Source organism: Somniosus microcephalus, unplaced genomic scaffold (genome assembly GCF_052327205.1).
Source record: "Somniosus microcephalus isolate GS21.2 unplaced genomic scaffold, FLI_Smic_1.0 scaffold476, whole genome shotgun sequence".
NCBI classification, from domain to species: Eukaryota; Metazoa; Chordata; class Chondrichthyes; order Squaliformes; family Somniosidae; genus Somniosus; species Somniosus microcephalus.
In genome coordinates this window covers 210,511-217,677 of record NW_028225663.1, presented here as the reverse complement: position 1 = coordinate 217,677, position 7,167 = coordinate 210,511, and positions in this window count along the sequence as shown.

Below are 7,167 nucleotides of genomic sequence, written 5' to 3'. Positions count from 1 at the left end.
CGGCGTCTGTTAACTCACCAATTGGTACAGCAAGCCATCTCGGTGGAACCTCCAAATTGTAGAAGTGCCTTACTTCTTAGCTCTGGGTAATGACTCAATACACACTTGGATTCGTCAGACGGACAGGCCTTTTATTTAACTTCTCTTGCAAGGGGAATCAGTACCTCCACTCAAGGGGTGAGGCTACTATTCCAATGATACAGTGTAAACGTTCTATATTTATACAGTGTAACAAACAAGTTTGATTGAAATCCCTTTGTTCCTCTATCAGGATACATTTTAGATTAATCATCAGGTAGAAATAACATATTGACAGAAGGATCCTGGACACATAAGTCAACCGTTAATCTATAACAGGGCATGAATCGTGTAACCGGAGGTCCTCTTTAATCATATATAAGGGAGGCAAGCTTTGCTTTCGGTCACAAGTTATCAGGTCATTGGTACATCAAAGAAACTCATTATTCCACTTCTACATTCTCATTAGGTGGGTAGACATCTGTTCCTGGCTGCAGTCCGAGTACTTACAATAGCTCTAGTTACACATCGACACTTGCCCAGTGTCAAGTCTGAAAACTTTTACCCAGCAAGCACTTGAAATTAACCCCTTATATCATGTAGATTTCCTCAGGGGGAACGGACACAGAGGGCAGTGAGAGGGGGGAACGGACACGGGGGCAGTGAGAGGGAATGGACACAGGGCAGTGAGGGGGAACGGACACGGGGCAGTGAGAGGGAATGGACACAGGGCAGTGAGAGGGAACGGACACAGGGCAGTGAGAGGGAACGGACACAGGGCAGTGAGAGGGAACGGACACAGGGGGCAGTGAGAGGGAACGGACACAGGGGGCAGTGAGAGGGGGAACGGACACAGGGGGCAGTGAGAGGGAATGGACACGGGGCAGTGAGAGGGAACGGACACAGGGGGCAGTGAGAGGGAACGGACACGGGGCAGTGAGAGGGAACGGACACAGGGGGCAGTGAGAGGGAACGGACACAGGGCAGTGAGAGGGAACGTACACAGGGCAGTGAGAGGGAACGTACACAGGGCAGTGAGAGGGAACGTACACAGAGGGCAGTGAGAGGGAACGGACACAGGGGCAGTGAGAGGGAACGGACACGGCAGTGAGAGGGAATGGACACAGGGCAGTGAGAGGGAATGGACACAGGGGCAGTGAGAGGGAACGGACACAGGCGGCAGTGAGAGGGAACGGACACAGGGGGCAGTGAGAGGGAACGGACACAGGGGCAGTGAGAGGGAATGGACACAGGGCAGTGAGAGGGAATGGACACAGGGCAGTGAGAGGGAACGGACACAGGGGCAGTGAGAGGGAACGGACACAGGGGGCAGTGAGAGGGAACGGACACAGGGCAGTGAGAGGGGGAACGGACACGGGGCAGTGAGAGGGAATGGACACGGGGCAGTGAGAGGGAACGGACACAGGGGGCAGTGAGAGGGAACGGACACAGGGGGCAGTGAGAGGGAACGGACACAGGGGGCAGTGAGAGGGGGAACGGACACAGGGCAGTGAGAGGGAACGGACACAGAGGGCAGTGAGAGGGAACGGACACAGGGCAGTGAGAGGGGGAACGGACACGGGGCAGTGAGAGGGGGAACGGACACAGGGGGCAGTGAGAGGGAACGGACACAGGGCAGTGAGAGGGGGAACGGACACGGGGCAGTGAGAGGGGGAACGGACACAGGGGGCAGTGAGAGGGAACGGACACAGGGCAGTGAGAGGGAACGGACACAGGGGGCAGTGAGAGGGAACGGACACAGGGGGCAGTGAGAGGGGGAACGGACACAGGGGGCAGTGAGAGGGAACGGACACAGGGCAGTGAGAGGGAACGGACACAGGGGGCAGTGAGAGGGAATGGACACAGCGGGCAGTGAGAGGGAATGGACACAGGGGGCAGTGAGAGGGAATGGACACAGCGGGCAGTGAGAGGGGGAACGGACACAGGGCAGTGAGAGGGAACGGACACGGGGGCAGTGAGAGGGAACTGACACAGGGGGCAGTGAGAGGGAATGGACACAGCGGGCAGTGAGAGGGGGAACGGACACAGGGCAGTGAGAGGGAACGGACACGGGGGCAGTGAGAGGGAACGGACACAGAAGGCAGGGAGAGGGAACGGACACAGAGGGCAGTGAGGGGGAACGGACACAGGGGGCAGTGAGAGGGAATGGACACAGGGCCGTGAGAGGGGGAAAGGACACGGGGCAGTGAGAGGGAACGGACACAGAGGGCAGTGAGAGGGAACGGACACAGAGGGCAGTGAGAGAGGGGGAACGGACACAGGGCAGTGAGAGGGAACGGACACAGGGGGCAGTGAGAGGGAACGGACACAGGGGGCAGTGAGAGGGGGAACGGACACAGGGGGCAGTGAGAGGGGGAACGGACACAGGGGGCAGCGAGAGGGAACGGACACAGGGGGCAGCGAGAGGGGGAACGGACACAGGGGGCAGCGAGAGGGGGAACGGACACAGGGGGCAGCGAGAGGGGGAACGGACACAGGGGGCAGCGAGAGGGGGAACGGACACAGGGGGCAGCGAGAGGGGGAACGGACACAGGGGGCAGTGAGAGGGGGAACGGACACAGGGGGCAGTGAGAGGGGGAACGGACACAGGGGGCAGTGAGAGGGGGAACGGACACAGGGGGCAGTGAGGGGGAACGGACACGGGGCAGTGAGAGGGGGAACGGACACAGGGGGCAGTGAGAGGGGGAACGGACACAGGGGGCAGTGAGAGAGGGAACGGACACAGGGGGCAGTGAGAGGGGGAACGGACACGGGGCAGTGAGAGGGGGAACGGACACGGGGCAGTGAGAGGGAACGGACACAGGGGGCAGTGAGAGGGGGAACAGACACAGGGGGCAGTGAGGGGGGGAACGGACACAAGAGGCAGTGAGAGGGGGAACGGACACAGGGGGCAGTGAGAGGGGGAACGGACACAGGGGGCAGTGAGAGGGAACGGACACAGGCGGCAGTGAGAGGGGGAACGGACACAGGGGGCAGTGAGAGGGAACGGACACAGGGGGCAGCGAGAGGGGGAACGGACACAGGGGGCAGTGAGAGGGAACGGACACAGGGGGCAGTGAGAGGGAACAGACACGGGGCAGTGAGAGGGAACGGACACAGAGGGCAGTGAGAGAGAATCTGGACTCAAGGTTTTCTGAGGTCCATGAGAGAAGGGGTGAGCAGCAAGTTGTCAATGAGGAAGTGTGGAGGTGACCAATGAGCTGTGAGGCGTTTGTGACTCAGTGCCTATAATTAAAGGGAGGGCGAGGTTGGTGACTTTTCTGGTGAGGCTAATTCACCCTCTCCTCCCTCCAGTGCTTCCACTAAAGCTGATAAAAGACACAAGCCCCATATATTTTCTCCACTCCATCTGCAGGCCTGAACTCTGGTCGGAAATTGCCTTGGCCAGTCGAACTTTGGTACAAGTGCAGTGGAAACCCTGTTCACCTGTGTAAACTGCTCAACAGTGTAAAGGGTTCACGCGTGTAAATGGGGTCACCGCCACACTTGCGGTGAAGTTGCAGTGGAGGAGCAGGAGCAGGTCCCAGGAAACTCCCACTCTGGAGCCCAGTAAAACGCACCAAGACTCACGATTCCAACCCTCCTGCAGTCAGGATCAGGGGAATTTATCATGGGGAACAAAGAAATGGCAGACCAATTAAATACATATTTTGGTTCTGTCTTCACAAAGGAGGACACAAATAACCTTCTAGAGATGTCGGGGAACATAGGGTCTAATGAGAGGGAGGAACTGAAAGAAATCAGTATTTGTAGGGAAATGGTGTTAGGGAAATTGACGGGATTGAAGGCCGATAAATCCCCAGGGCCTGATAATCTACATCCTAGGGTACTTAAGGAAGTGGCCCTAGAAATAGTAGATTCATTGATCATCTTCCAACATTCGATGGAATCTGGAACAGTACCCATGGATTGGAGGGTAGCTAATGTTACCCCACTATTCAAAAAAGGTGGTAGAGAGAAAACGGGGAATTACAGACATCGGTAGTGGGGAAAATGCTAGAGTCCATGATAAAAGATGTAATAGCAGAGCACTTGGAAAACAGTGACAGGATCGGACAAAGTCAACATGGATTTACAAAAGGTAAATCGTGCTTGACTAATCTACTGGAATTTTTTGAGGATGTAACTGGTAAAATAGATAAGGGAGAACCAGTGGATGTGGTGTATTTGAACTTTCAGAAGGCTTTCGATAAGGACCCGCATAAGAGATTAGCGTGTAAAGTTAAGGCACATGGGATTGGGGGCAAGGTATTGACTTGGATAGAGAACTGGTTGGCAGACAGAAAGCAAAGAGTTGGAATAAACGGGTCTTTTTCCGAGTGGCAGGCAGTGACTAGTGGGGTACCGCAAGGATCGGTCCTTGGACCCCAGCTATTCACAATATATATTAATGATCTAGACAAGGGAACTAGATGTAATATCTCCAAGTTTGCAGACGACACAAAGCTGGGTGGGCGTGTGTGCGGTGAGGAGGATGCCGAGAAACTCCAGGATGATTTGAACAGGTTGGGTCATTGGGCAGAAGCATGGCAGATGCAATATAACGTGGATAAATGTGAGGTTATCCACTTTGGTGGCAAAAACATGAAGGCAGATTATTATCTGAATGGTAATAGATTGGGAGAAGGGGAAGTGCAACAAAACCTGGGTGTCCTTGTGCACCAGTCGCTGAAGGTAAGCATGCAGGTGCAGCAGGTGGTTAAGAAGGCAAATGGTATGTTGGCCTTCGTAGCGAGAGGGTTTGAGTACAGGAACAAGGATGTCTTGCTGCAGTTGTACAGGGCCTTGGTGAGACCACATCTTGAGTATTGTGTGCAGTTTTGGACACCTTAACTGAGGAAGGATGTTCTTGCCATGGAAGGAGTTCAGCGAAGATTCACCAGGCTGATACCTGGGATGGCAAGAATGACGTATGAGGAGAGATTGGGTCGATTGGGCTTATACTCGCTGGAGTTTCGAAGAATGAGAGGGGATCTCATCGAAACTTATAAAATTCTGACAGGACTGGACAGACTAGATGCTGGAAGGATGTTCCCGATGGTCGGGGAGTCCAGAACCAGGGGTCACAGTCTAAGGATAAGGGGTAAGCCATTTAGGACAGAGATGAGGAGGAATTTCTTCACCCAGAGAGTGGTGAACCTGTGGAATTCTCTACCACAGAAGGCAGTAGAGGCCAATTCATTAAATATATTCAAGAACGAGTTGGATATATTTCTTAAGGCTAAAGGGATCAAGGGGTATGGGGAGAAAGCAGGGACCGGGTACTGAATTTGGATGATCAGCCATGATCGCATTGAATGGCAGAGCAGGCTCGAGGGGCCGAATGGCCTACTCCTGCTCCTATCTTCTATGTTTCCTAGACTGTCATGGAGTCTCCAGGAAATAAAGATTAATGTCAGCACTGCGAGCAACTCGGCAGAAAACAGGGCAGGAGAGTTCCGGTTAGTGCATCACAGAATCTCTACCGGAGACAGTTTCAGTCTCCTGGGGCACTCGGGACACCTGGGATACAGCCATTGTCACTGAACTAAAACTGGGGATCGATGCTAAATATTACATAACACAGGGAGAGATCGCCAGTTCATAGTGAATTAGTTTATAAAACCATCAGCACAATGTAAAGTCACAGTAAACATGTAAATACGGGTGTGAATTGTATTATCAAAGGTCTGTTGATGATTAAACTAAAGGGGATGTATTATTAGTGTGCAGGGGCTGGTCAGACTCTGTCTAGAGTACTGTGAGGACCTAGTCACTGAACGAGGGGAAGGATATTAGTCCATGAATCAAACATTTGAATTTATGATGAGGAAGGGAAGGAGGCTGGTTTCCTTTGGAAAAGATTTGGGAAGAGATTGAGATATGGGGCAAAGGTGGGCGGGTAAATGGGGCTGATCTATGAACAGGAGAGATGGCCTTGGGACTGATGTCTTTTCCTACTTCTGAGAAATACTTTTAAAATGAGTTTAGTTCTGAGCTTGGGCGGCAAGAATAACTGAACCTTTAAAAATTAATGGGAGCAGGTGTGAGTGCAGCGATACTGTGATGTCTGGCCCCTGTCAGTATGTCGTTCACACTCCATGGTTGTGGGGTGGGGAGAAGCTGTACACAAATAATGTGTTCGGTGGGTTTTCCAGAAATTCAGCCTTGGCGCAGTGGGTACACCCTCACCTTTGAATCAGCAGGTTGTGGGTTCAAATCCCACTCCAGAGACTTGAGCATATAACCTAGGCTGACACTCCAGGGCAGTACTGTCTGAGGTGTCGTCTTTTGGATGTGACATTAAACCGATGTGGACGTAAAAGATCCCACTGCATTATTCAAGGAACAGGGAAGTTCTCCCTGGTTTCCTGGCTAATATTTATCCCTCAACCAACATCACTAAAAACAGATTATCTGATCATGATCATATTGCTGTTTGTGGGACCTTGCTGTGCGCAAATTGGCTGCCGCGTTTCCTACAACAGTGACTACACTTCAAAAAAGTACTTCATTGGCTATAAAGCACTTTGAGAGAATCAGTGGATGTGGTGTATTTGGACTTTCAGAAGGCTTTCAATAAGGTCCCGCATAAGAGATTAGCGTGTAAAGTTAAGGCACATGGGATTGGGAGTAAGGTACTGACTTGGATAGAGAACTGGTTGGCAGACAGGAAGCAAAAAGTTGGAATAAACGAATGGCAGGCAGTGACTAGTGGGGTACCGCAGGGATCGGTGCTAGGACCCCAGCTATTCACAATATATAATGATCTAGACGAGGGAACTAGATGTAATATCTCCAAGTTTGCAGACGACACAAAGCTGGGTGGGCATGTGTGCTGTGAGGAGGATGCCGAGAAACTCCAGCATGATTTGGACAGGTTGGGTGATTGGGCAGATGTATGGCAAATGCAGTATAACGTGGATAAATGTGAGGTTATCCACTTCGGTCGCAAAAACAGGAAGACAGATTATCTGAATGGCAATAGATCGGGAAAAGGGGACATGCAACGAGACCTGGGTGTCCTTGTGCACCAGTCGCTGAAGGTAAGCATGCAGGTGCAGCAGGCGGTTAAGAAAGCAAATGGTATGTTGGCCTTCATAGCAAGAGGATTCGAATACAGGAGCAAGGATGTCTTGCTGCAGTTGT